At 37.7% G+C, this 20242-nt stretch overlaps 4 non-coding genes across 4 annotated transcripts; all 4 read right to left on the bottom strand.

Annotated features, from left to right (window-relative positions):
* Positions 1–14103: 14103 nt before the first annotated feature.
* Positions 14104–14175, bottom strand: TRNAD-GUC (transfer RNA aspartic acid (anticodon GUC)). The gene has a single exon. It is a non-coding gene; the product is annotated as a tRNA-Asp (tRNA).
* A 1336-nt stretch (positions 14176–15511) lies between these two features.
* On the bottom strand, positions 15512–15583 carry TRNAD-GUC (transfer RNA aspartic acid (anticodon GUC)). Its single transcript has one exon. It is a non-coding gene; the product is annotated as a tRNA-Asp (tRNA).
* Positions 15584–16919: 1336 nt separating this feature from the next.
* On the bottom strand, positions 16920–16991 carry TRNAD-GUC (transfer RNA aspartic acid (anticodon GUC)). Its single transcript has one exon. It is a non-coding gene; the product is annotated as a tRNA-Asp (tRNA).
* A 634-nt stretch (positions 16992–17625) lies between these two features.
* Positions 17626–17697, bottom strand: TRNAD-GUC (transfer RNA aspartic acid (anticodon GUC)). Its single transcript has one exon. It is a non-coding gene; the product is annotated as a tRNA-Asp (tRNA).
* Between the last annotated feature and the right edge of the window lie 2545 nt (positions 17698–20242).

Here is a 20242-nt window from a genome sequence, read left to right as displayed (position 1 = left end):
CTCACTTTACCATTTGCAGCTTATAACTATTAGCCACCAGGGGTCACTATTAACTAAAAGCAGTCATTCTACTTGTAAATTGTGCCAATCGAGTGGAACAGCAGCCTAGGATTCACCACTGCTTCATCTCATTTTCCAGGAGAATGCAGATGTAAAGTGTTTTTGATGGTACGCCTGTGCATATTGAAATATTCAGAGCATATTATGAATTTCAGTTAACACATCAGTAAGCATTTTGTTCATCAGTGAATTCAACCTTTTTTCTCAATCGGAATAGGCAAGGATGATGACAGATATATTTTACAATGTTAGAAAGTTCATCATTTTATTTAATTGTGTGAATAAAAGGAATCGCCTCCCCATCTGGGAATTGAACCCCGGTCTCCCGCGTGACAGGCGGGGATACTGACCACTATACTAACGAGGACTTATTGGTATCAGTTAAACAGTGCTCACCTCCTTGGGGTTAAGGCATACCATCGATCAATTCACAGTATTGTAATAGGCAGATTTGCTGCTTTTGGTTAGGACAAGTAATCTTTTTTCCTAAATATTACAATACAGAAATTCCTAGCCAAAAACAATCAGTTTTATCAAGAAATTATTTCATTGAAATAAATATCTATCTATCGATCTGTCTATCTAGCTATCTTTCTAACTATCAATATATATATTTATATATATATATATATCTATATAATCAGCTCACTTTACCATTTGCAGCTTATAACTATTAGCCACCAGGGGTCACTACTAACCAAAAGCAGTCATTCTACTTGTAAATTGTGCCAATCGAGTGGAACAGCAGCCTAGGATTCACCACTGCTTCATCACATTTTCCAAGAGAATGCAGATGTAAAGTGTTTTTGATGGTACGCCTGTGCATATTGAAATTTTCAGAGCATATTATGAATTTCAGTTAACACATCAGTAAGCATTTTGTCCATCGGTGAATTCAACCTTTTTTCTCAATCGGAATAGGCAAGGATAATGACAGATATATTTTACAATGTTAAAAAGTACATCATTTTATTTAATTGTGTGAATAAAAGGAATCGCCTCCCCGTCGGGGAATTGAACCGCGGTCTCCCGCGTGACAGGCGGGGATACTAACCACTATACTAACGAGGACTTATTGGCAATAGTTAAACAGTGCTCACCTCCTTGGGGTTAAGGCATACCATCGATCAATTCACAGTATTGTAATAGGCAGATTTGCTGCTTTTGGTTAGGACAAGTAATCTTTTTTCCTAAATATTACAATACAGAAATTCCTAGCCAAAAACAATCAGTTTTATCAAGAAATGATTTCATTGAAATAAATATCTATCTATCGATCTGTCTATCTGGCTATCTTTCTAACTATCAATATATATATTTATATATATATATATATCTATATAATCAGCTCACTTTACCATTTGCAGCTTATAACTATTAGCCACCAGGGGTCACTACTAACCAAAAGCAGTCATTCTACTTGTAAATTGTGCCAATCGAGTGGAACAGCAGCCTAGGATTCACCACTGCTTCATCTCATTTTCCAAGAGAATGCAGATGTAAAGTGTTTTTGATGGTACGCCTGTGCATATTGAAATATTCAGAGCATATTCTGAATTTCAGTTAACACATCAGTAAGCATTTTGGCCATCACTGAATTCAACCTTTTTTCTCAATCGGAATAGGCATGGATAATGACAGATATATTTTACAATGTTAGAAAGTACATCATTTTATTTAATTGTGTGAATAAAAGGAATCGCCTCCCCGTCGGGGAATTGAACCCTGGTCTCCCACGTGACAGGAGGGGATACTGACCACTATACTAACGAGGACTTATTGGCATCAGTTAAACAGTGCTCACCTCCTTGGGGTTAAGGCATACCCTCGATCAATTCACAGTATTGTAATAGGCAGATTTGCTGCTTTTCGTTAGGACAAGAAATCTTTTTTCCTAAATATTACAATACAGAAATTCCTAGCCAAAAACAATCAGATTTATCAAGAAATTATTTCATTGAAATAAATATCTATCTATCGATCTGTCTATCTGGCTATCTTTCTAACTATCAATATATATATTTATATATATATATATCTATATAATCAGATCACTTTACCATTTGCAGCTTATAACTATTAGCCACCAGGGGTCACTACTAACCAAAAGCAGTCATTCTACTTGTAAATTGTGCCAATCGAGTGGAACAGCAGCCTAGGATTCACCACTGCTTCATCTCATTTTCCAAGAGAATGCAGATGTAAAGTTTTTTTGATGGTACGCCTGTGCATATTGAAATATTCAGAGCATATTATGAATTTCAGTTAACACATCAGTAAGCATTTTGTTCATCAGTGAATTCAACCTTTTTTCTCAATCGGAATAGGCAAGGATAATGACAGATATATTTTACAATGTTAGAAAGTTCATCATTTTATTTAATTGTGTGAATAAAAGGAATCGCCTCCCCGTCTGGGAATTGAACCCCGGTCTCCCGCGTGACAGGCGGGGATACTGACCACTATACTAACGAGGACTTATGGGCATCAGTTAAACAGTGCTCACCTCCTTGGGGTTAAGGCATACCCTCGATCAATTCACAGTATTGTAATAGGCAGATTTGCTGCTTTTGGTTAGGACAAGTCATCTTTTTTCCTAAATATTTCAATACAGAAATTCCTTGCCAAAAACAATCAGTATTATCAAGAAATTATTTCATTGAAATAAATATCTATCTATCGATGTGTCTATCTAGCTATCTTTCTAACTATCAATATATATATTTATATATATATATATATATCTATATAATCAGCTCACTTTACCATTTGCAGCTTATAACTATTAGCCACCAGGGGTCACTACTAACTAAAAGCAGTCATTCTACTTGTAAATTGTGCCAATCGAGTGGAACAGCAGCCTAGGATTCACCACTGCTTCATCTAATTTTCCAAGAGAATGCAGATGTAAAGTGTTTTTGATGGTACGCCTGTGCATATTGAAATATTCAGAGCATATTATGAATTTCAGTTAACACATCAGTAAGCATTTTGTTCATCAGTGAATTCAACCTTTTTTCTCAATCGGAATAGGCAAGGATAATGACAGATATATTTTACAATGTTAGAAAGTTCATCATTTTATTTAATTGTGTGAATAAAAGGAATCGCCTCCCCATCTGGGAATTGAACCCCGGTCTCCCGCGTGACAGGCGGGGATACTGACCACTATACTAACGAGGACTTATTGGCATCAATTAAACAGTGCTCACCTCCTTGGGGTTAAGGCATACCCTCGATCAATTCACAGTATTGTAATAGGCAGATTTGCTGCTTTTGGTTAGGACAAGTAATCTTTTTTCCTAAATATTACAATACAGAAATTCCTAGCCAAAAACAATCAGTTTTATCAAGAAATGATTTCATTGAAATAAATATCTATCTATCGATCTGTCTATCTGGCTATCTTTCTAACTATCTATATATATATTTATATATATATATATATATATATATTCACAGAAAAAACCATAGGTTATAGACCATATATAGTTAGGAATTAGCATTTACAAAACCTTGAAAATTCACTGAAAAAACCATAGGTTAGGTTATGACATCACTGATGACAACATCCAGTGACTGTATGTTTCTGTAAAGTTAAAATGTGTCTTACATATTGAAGAATGAGTGGAAGTATAAGTGTCTGGACAAAGGATTTAGTAGGTGCATGACTGAATGTATGAGTGAGTGATTAAATATGTCTCACTGAGTGCATGGGTTAGTGACTAAAGTGTCTTAATTTGTGCATCATTATGTCTGTTGTTCTGTAAACTGCTGCATGTGTTGATCAGTAGCTATATGATTAACTATATGGGTTACTGATTGATTGTCCAAGTATTTGTATGGGAGACGTAGTGTGTGTGTGGCTGGCTGGGAGGTGTGTGACTCTGTGCAGATCAATGTGTACTTGTATCAATGATTTTATAACAAGGTAAGTATGTGTTAGTATATGTTTGAAAATGTAAGGTGCTCTCTGTTTAACTGTATAGACAAGAAAATGGAAGTGTCATTGATTCTTTACAGGACTGACTAGGTGTGTGAGTAACTCCATGGATGAGTGGCAGACTGTGAGTGTCTGTATAGGTGTATGAGTGCATATGATAGTGTTGTAAAGATGATTGTATGTATGAATGATTGTATGGGTGAATGAGTGAAGGTGTGTGTAGACGTAGGAATCAGTGAGTGCGTATGTAGTAACTAGTATTGGTGTGTCAATGGTTTCAAAAATTATATTCTGTATTTAACACTGGGTGAAACAGAGGTTATATTAAAATGTGAGGAGATGCATTGTATTGTCACATGAATTATATCATCAGTGATGTGGTCATTGATGTCAAATGAGATGTCATCAGTGATGTCATCAGTGATGTCATTTGAGATGTCATCAGTGATGTCATCAGTGATGTCACTGACCATGTCATGAATGATGTAATATGTGACATCATCAGCAGTGGATTGCGGGTGCGCGATATATAGTTAGTGCAACTAACTATATATGGAATTTCAATGGTTTTGTGTGAGTAAAATAAGGTTTTTTAAATGCTAATTCCTAACGATATATGGTCTATAACCTATGGTTTTTTCAGTGAATTTTCAAGGTTTTGTAAATGCTAATTCCTAACTATATATGGTCTATAACCTATGGTTTTTTCAGTGAATTTTCAAGGTTTTGTAAATGCTAATTCCTAACTATATATGGTCTATAACCTATGGTTTTTTCTGTGAATTTCATTGGTTTTTTAACAGCTAATATCTGTAGCTGTAAAATGTATTCTTCTTTAAATCCAAAAATATATTTTATATGTTTATGAATAATTTTTTTTTAAAATATTTTTTTTTCTTCGTTCCCGCTTCGCGAATCGGGAAGCTTCCCGTTAGCTGACCTTGATGCCGCGAAATAGACCGCGAGCCGGTAAACGTTTCTTTACCGCAAGTGCCGCGTTAGAAAACAACATCGTGACGCCTCCCGTCTGCATGACGTTTCACGTTGTCGCGTGATACGTCATATGACGTGCTACGTTAGCGAACTGGTACGCGAAACGAGTCGCAAAGCGCAGGTTTCTGGAAGCAAACCGGGAGGCCCTGCAAAGCGCTTAACGTAAACACAGCAAGTCATGTGACTTGGTAATAACACTTTTCATTGGTTCATTTCACTTTTGGTTTCCTAATGATGTAAGACTAGGTCATATAATCTAAAATGAACACTTTTGATTGGTTGAGAACTCTTGTTTTTCCCAAATGATGAAAATCCCTCCTTCTTTCCTCACTCTGACTTTCATCATTGTGAGAGAAAGACCCTTTGTGATCACTGAGCAATGGCTTCTTTAGTAGCTTCAGCTGGTGCTTCCCCACCACCTCCACCACCTCCAAGGAAGAGTGGACCACCTGCTCAAGTTATAATTCAACAAGAAGAGGAAGAAGAGGAACAGAACGACAAGCACGAAGAGAGGCAGTTTTTGCCTGAGCAGCCCAGGACGTCTCACCGGAAAGAAAACTTCATTTGGCAATTTTTTAAAATTCCCAAAGGTCAGAAAAAAGTAAATGCAAGATACGTAACTTGCCTTATATGTCAAGATAGACTGTCCAGAGGAACCGAGAAAAAATACAGTTTCGGAAACTACACAATGCATCGCCATATGACTAGGTGGCATCCTAACAACTACAGTGCTGCACAGTTTCGGAACGACCTAGATAATCTCCCTATTATGGCCAGAAGATCTGTTGTACCGGAAGTAACGGGACCAGAGGGCAGGGAGATGGTGCCAAATATACAAATGAGATTTGGTGAAGTAAAACACATCTGCGTATATTGCGATGGATTCATTTGCTACGGAGAAAGAAGCATCACTCTGATCAACAGAGCTATTGACTATCATATGCAAGTTTGTACGAAACGCCCAAAATAATAAATACTTCTTTTTTTGTTTTGTTGCTCCTGTTGAGCCCTTTACAATGAATCGTTTTCATTGCCCCCTCCAAGAAAAACCCAAAAAAATATAAAACTGTTCAGAAAAATTCAAAAAAAGTAAAAAAATGTTCCGAAAAATAATAAAAAAAATATAAAACAACAAAAACAATTAAAAAAAAAGTTCTTTTCAGAACTACCTCCCCGTTATTAAAAAATTGGTACAATATTTGGAACTGTGCCAACCTCTATTTCTCTTAGTTCGCTTCCCAGTTCGCTCGCCGGTACGCGAACCGGAAGCGAACCAAAAACAGTAAGTATAAGGGAAGGAAACAGACACTTATGTTAAAAGAAAGACAGCTATAGGGGAGTAAACTAGAGATACTATTACCCGTAATCCACTGCTGATGATGTCACATATTACATCATTCATGACATGCTCAGTGACATCATCAGCAGAGGATTGCGGGTTTTTTGGCAACGTGCCTTATCCACGGTTTAATAACGCTGCCTTTTGCTTTATATAAGTTTTCAAATTGTATGAAATATATACCAATAGGTCGTTATGAACCTTTAGGTAGTGCTTTTCTTCATGAGGTCTGGTCGCTTCCATACACATACAGATGTTTCAAAGATGATCAAGAAGTTTATCTGAATGGAGAGGAATGCACTGAGACGCCAGATCATTCACTAATGTGTAGGCACATACAGTTACACGGTTCATGCAACAAACACCGACCAAATATGGCTTGCGTGTTGCAAGGCACACCAGTTCCTGCTATCATCCCCACGTTCAAGTTGTTGGAAAATGGTAGTTATTTGATGCTCAATAATGAAGATTGTTCTGAGTTAATTAAAAGTATTCCTTTTATCGTAACAGTAAGTGAACGGGTTATTTGCTGCAGAAATGTTCTATTTCCTCCCACACATGAACATAGGGAGTTTTCAATCTGGCCACAAATACCAACCTTGGGAGCACATTTCAACGGCATGGCAAGAATAACAGCTCTTTTGTCTCAGAGAGAGGTGGCCTTGAGTTCGGCCCGTGAAACTTTCGTGCTTCACATAGCGAACACCCGTACAGAGGTGCAGACCCTTTTCAATTCAGATTTGCCTTTCAATTTCAGCAAGATGGTTCCGACTATCTTTAACGCATCCTCCACAAAGGCCCTGGCGCACTTTTTTAAAGTTGTTACCAGTGGTCTCGTGACTTCATTTGAGAAAATCTTTGGAGTCATCCCTGCTTCCTTTCATTCTATTTTCTCCACTCTGGTTCGTGGATTGGCATTTTTACTTGCATTACCAGCGGACGCTCTTGTGCTTTTTTACATTTTTAAATATGGATGTCCCTCCTATGCAACCTCCCACCCTGCAGCTGCTGACACTGTTCCGCAATCGCATGCTAGAATATTATGGCACAATGCCGTTGGCGATATTAAGCACGGCATATGGATTATCTTTTCGATTCTCCTACTTCACCTGTGTCCAGCCTGTATTTCACTGCTTGACCTGTGATTTCGATTGGGCCATTGATTTGTGTCTCTGCGGACCGGTTTCTCCTGACGTCGACTTTAATCAGCTGATGACTCCTATCATTACTCACGAGTTGGTTTGTCCTGGCGAAAGGATTATGGCTGTGGCATTGATGCATGGACTACTTGGTCCCTGGAATTTACTGGCGGCAGCACAGTCTTTCTTGGAACAGAGCTTTCTTGAAAACCCACCGAGCTGTCCTCTGATGGTGATAGAGGATCCGGTGCTGGGAGAGCACGTATGTTCTTTTCCGCTTTTAAATTGGATGGCTGAACTGTTTTCGGATGAAGACGGTGACTTCCTATTGGAGGCTGTTGCAGCTTATTTTGCATACACAGTTATGTCATAGACCTTTTTCATGTTTGATATGCTGAGTACTAGCATTTCATTGACAATTCATTGACTTATTTGTCAAGTTTTTATTATTTACCTTGCCTATTGGCTTAAGACTCGATAAAGTACTTGGCTGTTTTATTTTTCTTTAGCATTAAATTTTCCTAGTTTTTAATGCTTTACCTTGCGGACCGTCCACATATAAACTTGCAATCTGCTCTCATGAGATGGCACTTCTATTATCTTATTCAGTTCGTTTCCGGATCATGGGGAGGTGTCATCTAGGTCCTGGATATCTTTACACCGTGTTAAGTTAGCATGGGCTCATTACCGGTTTAAACGCCATTTTTCCTTTTTTGCAACTTCTGCACACGACACTTAGTTGTTGCTTTAGCTTTCCACCTAGTAGTTCATCGTGGTTTACATGAGAATAATATGTTATTGCTCTACTATCTGCTTTGCTTGTTAAACTATATCTGTACAGCGAGTGCTAAAGTTTCAAGAACAACACGATACAGAATTGTTATGAGGTTTGATCTCCACGACTTCATACTCATAACATAAGTGCAACTTCTGCCAATTCTGGGCATGAGGCGGGTTTTATATTGCTTTGCCGAACACACATACACAACAGTTGATGCGGTTCACATGAAGAGAGAGCTGGTGTATGCTGATGTGATTCCTTCAAATCTAAGACACTAAAGTATGGGCACGCCCTAAACCAACACAAAGAGACCTTCTTAGCAAATAATATAATATGTGTATTAGGGAGGGTGAGATATAAGCAGCCGCGGGCCGTGGAGGGAGTTACGGTGAGGCAGGGAGGCGGGGAGGGGGAGAAGCAGGGTGGAGCCCTCTCTACCTTGCCCCTCCCCCTCCCCGCCTCCCTGCCCCACCGTAACTCCCTCCACGGCCCGCGGCTGCTTATAAGTGTTGCTAACTCTTATTCATTTACAGCATGTTAACATACTGTCACCATTCACTTTTTATGTACTAGTAACTATGCTGGTAATTTTGCTACTGATAATATGTGTACTTGTATTCTCCACCCTGCTTCTCCCCCTCCCCGCCTCCCTGCCTCACCGTAACTCCCTCCACGGCCCGCGGCTGCTTATAAGTGTTGCTAACTCTTATTCATTTACAGCATGTTAACATACTATCACCATTCGCTTTTTATGTACTAGTAACTATGCTGGTAATTTTGCTACTGATAATATGTGTACTTGTATTATCTAAGATACTACGCCTGAGAAGACGGCATTAGTAAATAAACATTTCAAATACACATTTGTTCTTCTTAACTCCATGTTCTGGTTTCTAAGAAATATATAACGACCGACTGTTCATGAGTTCCACGTATCCTGAGGTACTATAAGTTCATATTCTGGATTGTCTAAACATTGAGAGTTTGTTATATCCAATGTGACACTGTACCTAGCTTGCTAAGGAGTTTTTGATTACTAACGTGAGTTTTGGGACACCCTAATTCGCCGAGGTTCCAATCCTCTGTCCACAGTTCTGTGTGAGAACAGAAACCCTGCGACAGGGGCACCCCCGACCCTTGCTGGAGCTTCATCACACTTGCGATACAACTCCAGCAATGAGCCACCTTTACGGCACAGATACATCACGCATCTGTGCTGTTTTTGCCCCATGATGCGCTGCATTGTAAATGCAGCACACCATAGGTGACGGAACAGCGGCACAGAATGACTAACACATCCCTGGTGATGCGCCAGTCATCATAAATGTATCCCTATGCTTCTTATCTTGTTAGAGATGAACCGCCATATGTATCATCAAAGTTTTTTGCATTTCCTAAATAGCGAACTTTAAGGAATAAATAGCGATTCTTTACCATTCCTAGTTTGCGATTAGCTATTTGCTAATTACAAATTACCCATTCATTTCCTTCATTTCCATAGGGCGGTTGGACTCACTTTTAGCTCGAACGGCTGAATGGAATGGATTTCCACGAAACTTGGCAAAATTGTAGGGACTGGTAGCCCGATGTGCCTTTGCTATGTCTCAAGATATATGCTCCAGTGGTTTTTACGAAAATTAACTTTGAAAAATATATATTGGGCTACATTGGCCTATATATATGTTGGAGCCCAAATGTAGCCCAATGTAGCCCAATGAAGCCCAATGTAGCCCAATGTAGCCCAAAGATGGCCGCCAGACACACAAAAAAACAAATGTAGCCCAAATATCAGCCAGATGTAGCCCAACTATAGCCCAGTGACAGAATGACCAATCAGCTTCGCAAACCTCCGTTACGCGAAGCGGAGCGCTGTTACAGATATATATCTTTTTTGGAACGTTAATTTCTCAAAATCCACTGGAGCACATATATTGAGACCTAGCAAAGGCACATCGGGCTACCAGTCCCTAATATTTTGCCAAGTTTCGTGCAAATCCATTCAGCCGTTCGATTATTATTATTATTATTTTTTTTTGCCCCGCGGGGCCCTTTTAAAACCTCCACATCAAACCTAGGGGGTCAGCGAGGATCTACTATGCCCCCTTATAGTTATTTCCCCCTTTGTTTTCACCTCCTCTTGTCTCTCGATCCTACCGAGAGACAAGATGGCGGCCGCTACGGACTGTTTGGAATGTTGACAGACGCCGGAGAACCAATCAGCTTCGCTTCACAAAGCTCCGTTGCGCGAAAAGTACGCGTCCTGGGACGCTGCCAGGTCCGCTGTTACAGATAAATATCTTTTTTTAAACGTTAATTTCTCAAAATCCACTGGAGCACATATATTGAGACCTACAAAAGGCACATCGGGCTACCAGTCCCTACAATTTTGCCAAGTTTCGTGCAAATCCATTCAGCCGTTCGGGCTAAAAGTGAGGCCAACCGCCCTATGGAAAACTCAATGTTAAAAACACGTTTTGGGACCCGCATTTTTTCTCGGCCCCCCTTGACGAACCCCCCCCAAATTTTCAAGGGCTGCTCAGAAACAAAATGTGCCATTTTCCTGAAAATTTCAGCCAATTCCGTCCACAAACGCCAAAGTTATTAGACATAGAATTTTCAAAAATCCCATAGAGAAAAAATCCTAACTATATATACCTACTGGCGACCGCCAGTAGGTAATAATCAGCTCACTTTACCATTTGCAGCTTATAACTATTAGCCACCAGGGGTCACTACTAACCAAAAGCAGTCATTCTACTTGTAAATTGTGCCAATCGAGTGGAACAGCAGCCTAGGATTCACCACTGCTTCATCTCATTTTCCAAGAGAATGCAGATGTAAAGTGTTTTTGATGGTACGCCTGTGCATATTGAAATATTGAGAGCATATTATGAATTTCAGTTAACACATCAGTAAGCATTTTGTTCATCAGTGAATTCAACCTTTTTTCTCAATCGGAATAGGCAAGGATAATGACAGATATATTTTACAATGTTAGAAAGTTCATCATTTTATTTAATTGTGTGAATAAAAGGAATCGCCTCCCTGTCTGGGAATTGAACCCCGGTCTCCCGCGTGACAGGCGGGGATACTGACCACTATACTAACGAGTACTTATTGGCATTAGTTAAACAGTGCTCACCTCCTTGGGGTTAAGGCATACCATCGATCAATTCACAGTATTGTAATAGGCAGATTTGCTGCTTTTGGTTAGGACAAGTAATCTTTTTTCCTAAATATTACAATACAGAAATTCCTAGCCAAAAACAATCAGTTTTATCAAGAAATGATTTCATTGAAATAAATATCTATCTATCGATCTGTCTATCTGGCTATCTTTCTAACTATCAATATATATATTTATATATATATATATATCTATATAATCAGCTCACTTTACCATTTGCAGCTTATAACTATTAGCCACCAGGGGTCACTACTAACCAAAAGCAGTCATTCTACTTGTAAATTGTGCCAATCGAGTGGAACAGCAGCCTAGGATTCACCACTGCTTCATCTCATTTTCCAAGAGAATGCAGATGTAAAGTGTTTTTGATGGTACGCCTGTGCATATTGAAATATTCAGAGCATATTCTGAATTTCAGTTAACACATCAGTAAGCATTTTGTTCATCAGTGAATTCAACCTTTTTTCTCAATCGGAATAGGCAAGGATAATGACAGATATATTTTACAATGTTAGAAAGTTCATCATTTTATTTAATTGTGTGAATAAAAGGAATCGCCTCCCTGTCTGGGAATTGAACCCCGGTCTCCCGCGTGACAGGCGGGGATACTGACCACTATACTAACGAGTACTTATTGGCATTAGTTAAACAGTGCTCACCTCCTTGGGGTTAAAGCATACCATCGATCAATTCACAGTATTGTAATAGGCAGATTTGCTGCTTTTGGTTAGGACAAGTAATCTTTTTTCCTAAATATTACAATACAGAAATTCCTAGCCAAAAACAATCAGTTTTATCAAGAAATGATTTCATTGAAATAAATATCTATCTATCGATCTGTCTATCTGGCTATCTTTCTAACTATCAATATATATATTTATATATATATATATATCTATATAATCAGCTCACTTTACCATTTGCAGCTTATAACTATTAGCCACCAGGGGTCACTACTAACCAAAAGCAGTCATTCTACTTGTAAATTGTGCCAATCGAGTGGAACAGCAGCCTAGGATTCACCACTGCTTCATCTCATTTTCCAAGAGAATGCAGATGTAAAGTGTTTTTGATGGTACGCCTGTGCATATTGAAATATTCAGAATTTCAGTTAACACATCAGTAAGCATTTTGTTCATCAGTGAATTCAACCTTTTTTCTCAATCGGAATAGGCAAGGATAATGACAGATATATTTTACAATGTTAGAAAGTTCATCATTTTATTTAATTGTGTGAATAAAAGGAATCGCCTCCCCATCTGGGAATTGAACCCCGGTCTCCCGCGTGACAGGCGGGGATACTGACCACTATACTAACGAGGACTTATTTGCATCAGTTAAACAGTGCTCACCTCCTTGGGGTTAAGGCATACCCTCGATCAATTCTCAGTATTGTAATAGGCAGATGTGCTGCTTTTGGTTAGGACAAGTCATCTTTTTTCCTAAATATTTCAATACAGAAATTATTAGCCAAAAACAATCAGTATTATCAAGAAATTATTTCATTGAAATAAATATCTATCTATCGATCTGTCTATCTAGCTATCTTTCTAACTATCAATATATATATTTATATATATATATATATCTATATAATCAGCTCACTTTACCATTTGCAGCTTATAACTATTAGCCACCAGGGGTCACTACTAACCAAAAGCAGTCATTCTACTTGTAAATTGTGCCAATCGAGTGGAACAGCAGCCTAGGATTCACCACTGCTTCATCTCATTTTCCAAGAGAATGCAGATGTAAAGTGTTTTTGATGGTACGCCTGTGCATATTGAAATATTCAGAGCATATTATGAATTTCAGTTAACACATCAGTAAGCATTTTGTCCATCGGTGAATTCAACCTTTTTTCTCAATCGGAATAGGCAAGGATAATGACAGATATATTTTACAATGTTAAAAAGTACATCATTTTATTTAATTGTGTGAATAAAAGGAACCGCCTCCCCGTCGGGGAATTGAACCCCGGTCTCCCACGTGACAGGCGGGGATACTGACCACTTAAATAACGAGGACTTATTGCCATCAGTTAAACAGTGCTCACCTCCTTGGGGTTAAGGCATACCATCGATCAATTCACAGTATTGTAATAGGCAGATTTGCTGCTTTTGGTTAGGACAAGTAATCTTTTTTCCTAAATATTACAATACAGAAATTCCTAGCCAAAAACAATCAGTTTTATCAAGAAATTATTTCATTGAAATAAATATCTATCTATCGATCTGTCTATCTAGCTATCTTTCTAACTATCAATATATATATTTATATATATATATATATATCTATATAATCAGCTCACTTTACCATTTGCAGCTTATAACTATTAGCCACCAGGGGTCACTACTAACCAAAAGCAGTCATTCTACTTGTAAATTGTGCCAATCGAGTGGAACAGCAGCCTAGGATTCACCAGTGCTTCATCTCATTTTCCAAGAGAATGCAGATGTAAAGTGTTTTTGATGGTACGCCTGTGCATATTGAAATATTCAGAGCATATTATGAATTTCAGTTAACACATCAGTAAGCATTTTGTCCATCGGTGAATTCAACCTTTTTTCTCAATCGGAATAGGCAAGGATAATGACAGATATATTTTACAATGTTAAAACGTACATCATTTTATTTATTTGTGTGAATAAAAGGAATCGCCTCCCCGTCGGGGAATTGAACCCCAGTCTCCCGCGTGACAGGCGGGGATACTAACCACTATACTAACGAGGACTTATTGGCATCCGTTAAACAGTGCTCACCTCCTTGGGGTTAAGGCATACCATCGATCAATTCACAGTATTGTAATAGGCAGATTTGCTGCCTTTGGTTAGGACAAGTAATCTTTTTTCCTAAATATTACAATACAGAAATTCCTAGCCAAAAACAATCAGTTTTATCAAGAAATTATTTCATTGAAATAAATATCTATCTATCGATCTGTCTATCTGGCTATCTTTCTAACTATCAATATATATATTTATATATATATATATATCTATATAATCAGCTCACTTTACCATTTGCAGCTTATAACTATTAGCCACCAGGGGTCACTACTAACCAAAAGCAGTCATTCTACTTGTAAATTGTGCCAATCGAGTGGAACAGCAGCCTAGGATTCACCACTGCTTCATCTCATTTTCCAAGAGAATGCAGATGTAAAGTGTTTTTGATGGTACGCCTGTGCATATTGAAATATTCAGAGCATATTCTGAATTTCAGTTAACACATCAGTAAGCATTTTGGCCATCACTGAATTCAACCTTTTTTCTCAATCGGAATAGGCATGTATAATGACAGATATATTTTACAATGTTAGAAAGTACATCATTTTATTTAATTGTGTGAATAAAAGGAATCGCCTCCCCGTCGGGGAATTGTACCCCGGTCTCCCGCGTGACAGGAGGGGATACTGACCACTATACTAACGAGGACTTATTGGCATCAGTTAAACAGTGCTCACCTCCTTGGGGTTAAGGCATACCCTCGATCAATTCACAGTATTGTAATAGGCAGATTTGCTGCTTTTCGTTAGGACAAGAAATCTTTTTTCCTAAATATTACAATACAGAAATTCCTAGCCAAAAACAATCAGTTATATCAAGAAATTATTTCATTGAAATAAATATCTATCTATCGATCTGTCTATCTGGCTATCTTTCTAACTATCAATATATATATTTATATATATATATATATCTATATAATCCGCTCACTTTACCATTTGCAGCTTATAACTATTAGCCACCAGGGGTCACTACTAACCAAAAGCAGTCATTCTACTTGTAAATTGTGCCAATCGAGTGGAACAGCAGCCTAGGATTCACCACTGCTTCATCTCATTTTCCAAGAGAATGCAGATGTAAAGTGTTTTTGATGGTACGCCTGTGCATATTGAAATATTCAGAGCATATTCTGAATTTCAGTTAACACATCAGTAAGCATTTTGGCCATCACTGAATTCAACCTTTTTTCTCAATCGGAATAGGCATGGATAATGACAGATATATTTTACAATGTTAGAAAGTACATCATTTTATTTAATTGTGTGAATAAAAGGAATCGCCTCCCCGTCGGGGAATTGAACCCTGGTCTCCCGCGTGACAGGCGGGGATACTGACCACTATACTAACGAGGACTTATTGGCATTAGTTAAACAGTGCTCACCTCCTTGGGGTTAAGGCATACCATCGATCAATTCACAGTATTGTAATAGGCAGATTTGCTGCTTTTGGTTAGGACAAGTAATCTTTTTTCCTAAATATTACAATACAGAAATTCCTAGCCAAAAACAATCAGTTTTATCAAGAAATTATTTCATTGAAATAAATATCTATCTATCGATCTGTCTATCTGGCTATCTTTCTAACTATCAATATATATATTTATATATATATATATCTATATAATCAGCTCACTTTACCATTTGCAGCTTATAACTATTAGCCACCAGGGGTCACTACTAACCAAAAGCAGTCATTCTACTTGTAAATTGTGCCAATCGAGTGGAACAGCAGCCTAGGATTCACCACTGCTTCATCTCATTTTCCAAGAGAATGCAGATGTAAAGTGTTTTTGATGGTACGCCTGTGCATATTGAAATATTCAGAGCATATTCTGAATTTCAGTTAACACATCAGTAAGCATTTTGGCCATCACTGAATTCAACCTTTTTTCTCAATCGGAATAGGCATGTATAATGACAGATATATTTTACAATGTTAGAAAGTACATCATTTTATTTAATTGTGTGAATAAAAGGAATCGCCTCCCCGTCGGGGAATTGTACCCCGGTCTCCCGCGTGACAGGAGGGGATACTGACCACTATACTAACGAGGACTTATTGGCATCAGTTAAACAGTGCTCACCTCCTTGGGGTTAAGGCATACCCTCGATCAATTCACAGTATTGTAATAGGCAGATGTGCTGCTTTTGGTTAGGACAAGAAATATTTTTTCCTAAATATTACAATACAGAAATTCCTAGCCAAAAACAATCAGTTTTATCAAGAGATTATTTCATTGAAATAAATATCTATCTATCGATCTGTCTATCTGGCTATCTTTCTAACTATCAATATATATATTTATATATATATATATATATCTATATAATCAGCTCACTTTACCATTTGCAGCTTATAACTATTAGCCACCAGGGGTCACTACTAACCAAAAGCAGTCATTCTACTTGTAAATTGTGCCAATCGAGTGGAACAGCAGCCTAGGATTCACCACTGCTTCATCTCATTTTCCAAGAGACTGCAGATGTAAAGTGTTTTTGATGGTACGCCTGTGCATATTGAAATATTCAGAGCATATTATGAATTTCAGTTAACACATCAGTAAGCATTTTGTCCATCGGTGAATTCAACCTTTTTTCTCAATCGGAATAGGCAAGGATAATGACAGATATATTTTACAATGTTAAAAAGTACATCATTTTATTTAATTGTGTGAATAAAAGGAACCGCCTCCCCGTCGGGGAATTGAACCCCGGTCTCCCACGTGACAGGCGGGGATACTGACCACTATACTAACGAGGACTTATTGGCATCAGTTAAACAGTGCTCACCTCCTTGGGGTTAAGGCATACCATCGATCAATTCACAGTATTGTAATAGGCAGATTTGCTGCTTTTGGTTAGGACAAGTAATCTTTTTTCCTAAATATTACAAAACAGAAATTCCTAGCCAAAAACAATCAGTTTTATCAAGAAATTATTTCATTGAAATAAATATCTATCTATCGATCTGTCTATCTAGCTATCTTTCTAACTATCAATATATATATTTATATATATATATATATATCTATATAATCAGCTCACTTTACCATTTGCAGCTTATAACTATTAGCCACCAGGGGTCACTACTAACCAAAAGCAGTCATTCTACTTGTAAATTGTGCCAATCGAGTGGAACAGCAGCTTAGGATTCACCAGTGCTTCATCTCATTTTCCAAGAGAATGCAGATGTAAAGTGTTTTTGATGGTACGCCTGTGCATATTGAAATATTCAGAGCATATTATGAATTTCAGTTAACACATCAGTAAGCATTTTGTCCATCGGTGAATTCAACCTTTTTTCTCAATCGGAATAGGCAAGGATAATGACAGATATATTTTACAATGTTAAAACGTACATCATTTTATTTAATTGTGTGAATAAAAGGAATCGCCTCCCCGTCGGGGAATTGAACCCCGGTCTCCCGCGTGACAGGCGGGGATACTAACCACTGTACTAACGAGGACTTATTGGCATCAGTTAAACAGTGCTCACCTCCTTGGGGTTAAGGCATACCATCGATCAATTCACAGTATTGTAATAGGCAGATTTGCTGCTTTTGGTTAGGACAAGTAATCTTTTTTCCTAAATATTACAATACAGAAATTCCTAGCCAAAAACAATCAGTTTTATCAAGAAATTATTTCATTGAAATAAATATCTATCTATCGATCTGTCTATCTGGCTATCTTTCTAACTATCAATATATATATTTATATATATATATATATATATCTATATAATCAGCTCACTTTACCATTTGCAGCTTATAACTATTAGCCACCAGGGGTCACTACTAACCAAAAGCAGTCATTCTACTTGTAAATTGTGCCAATCGAGTGGAACAGCAGCCTAGGATTCACCACTGCTTCATCTCATTTTCCAAGAGAATGCAGATGTAAAGTGTTTTGATGGTACGCCTGTGCATATTGAAATATTCAGAGCATATTCTGAATTTCAGTTAACACATCAGTAAGCATTTTGGCCATCACTGAATTCAACCTTTTTTCTCAATCGGAATAGGCATGTATAATGACAGATATATTTTACAATGTTAGAAAGTACATCATTTTATTTAATTGTGTGAATAAAAGGAATCGCCTCCCCGTCGGGGAATTGAACCCCGGTCTCCCGCGTGACAGGAGGGGATACTGACCACTATACTAACGAGGACTTATTGGCATCAGTTAAACAGTGCTCACCTCCTTGGGGTTAAGGCATACCCTCGATCAATTCACAGTATTGTAATAGGCAGATTTGCTGCTTTTCGTTAGGACAAGAAATCTTTTTTCCTAAATATTACAATACAGAAATTCCTAGCCAAAAACAATCAGTTTTATCAAGAAATTATTTCATTGAAATAAATATCTATCTATCGATCTGTCTATCTGGCTATCTTTCTAACTATCAATATATATATTTATATATATATATATATCTATATAATCAGCTCACTTTACCATTTGCAGCTTATAACTATTAGCCACCAGGGGTCACTACTAACCAAAAGCAGTCATTCTACTTGTAAATTGTGCCAATCGAGTGGAACAGCAGCCTAGGATTCACCACTGCTTCATCTCATTTTCCAAGAGAATGCAGATGTAAAGTGTTTTTGATGGTACGCCTCTGCATATTGAAATATTCAGAGAATATTATGAATTTCAGTTAACACATCAGTAAGCATTTTGTTCATCAGTGAATTCAACCTTTTTTCTCAATCGGAATAGGCAAGGATAATGACAGATATATTTTACAATGTTAGAAAGTACATCATTTTATTTAATTGTGTGAATAAAAGGAATCGCCTCCCCGTCGGGGAATTGAACCCTGGTCTCACGCGTGACAGGAGGGGATACTGACCACTATACTAACGAGGACTTATTGGCATCAGTTAAACAGTGCTCACCTCCTTGGGGTTAAGGCATACCCTCGATCAATTCACAGTATTGTAATAGGCAGATTTGCTGCTTTTCGTTAGGACAAGAAATCATTTTTCCTAAATATTACAATACAGAAATTCCTAGCCAAAAACAATCAGTTTTATCAAGAAATTATTTCATTGAAATAAATATCTATCTATCGATCTGTCTATCTGGTATCTTTCTAACTATCAATATATATATTTATATAGATATATATATATCTATATAATCAGCTCACTTTACCATTTGCAGCTTATAACTATTAGCCACCAGGGGTCACTACTAACCAAAAGCAGTCATTCTACTTGTAAATTGTGCCAATCGAGTGGAACAGCAGCCTAGGATTCTCCACTGCTTCCACTCATTTTCCAAGAGAATGCAGATGTAAAGTGTTTTTGATGGTACGCCTGTGCATATTGAAATATTCAGAGCATATTCTGAATTTCAGTTAACACATCAGTAAGCATTTTGGCCATCACTGAATTCAACCTTTTTTCTCAATCGGACTAGGCATGGATAATGACAGATATATTTTACAATGTTAGAAAGTACATCATTTTATTTAATTGTGTGAATAAAAGGAATCGCCTCCCCGTCGGGGAATTGAACCCTGGTCTCCCGCGTGACAGGAGGGGATACTGACCACTATACTAACGAGGACTTATTGGCATCAGTCAAACAGTGCTCACCTCCTTGGGGTTAAGGCATACCCTTGATCAATTCACAGTATTGTAATAGGCAGATTTGCTGCTTTTCGTTAGGACAAGAAATCATTTTTCCTAAATATTACAATACAGAAATTCCTAGCCAAAAACAATCAGTTTTATCAAGAAATTATTTCATTGAAATAAATATCTATCTATCGATCTGTCTATCTGGTATCTTTCTAGCTATCAATATATATATTTATATATATATATCTATATAATCAGCTCACTTTACCATTTGCAGCTTATAACTATTAGCCACCAGGGGTCACTACTAACCAAAAGCAGTCATTCTACTTGTAAATTGTGCCAATCGAGTGGAACAGCAGCCTAGGATTCACCACTGCTTCATCTCATTTTCCAAGAGAATGCAGATGTAAAG

The sequence above is a fragment of the Lissotriton helveticus genome, chromosome 1_2 (genome assembly GCF_964261635.1).
Source record: "Lissotriton helveticus chromosome 1_2, aLisHel1.1, whole genome shotgun sequence".
NCBI lineage: Eukaryota > Metazoa > Chordata > Amphibia > Caudata > Salamandridae > Lissotriton > Lissotriton helveticus.
This window is presented reverse-complemented; position numbering and strand designations above follow the sequence as displayed.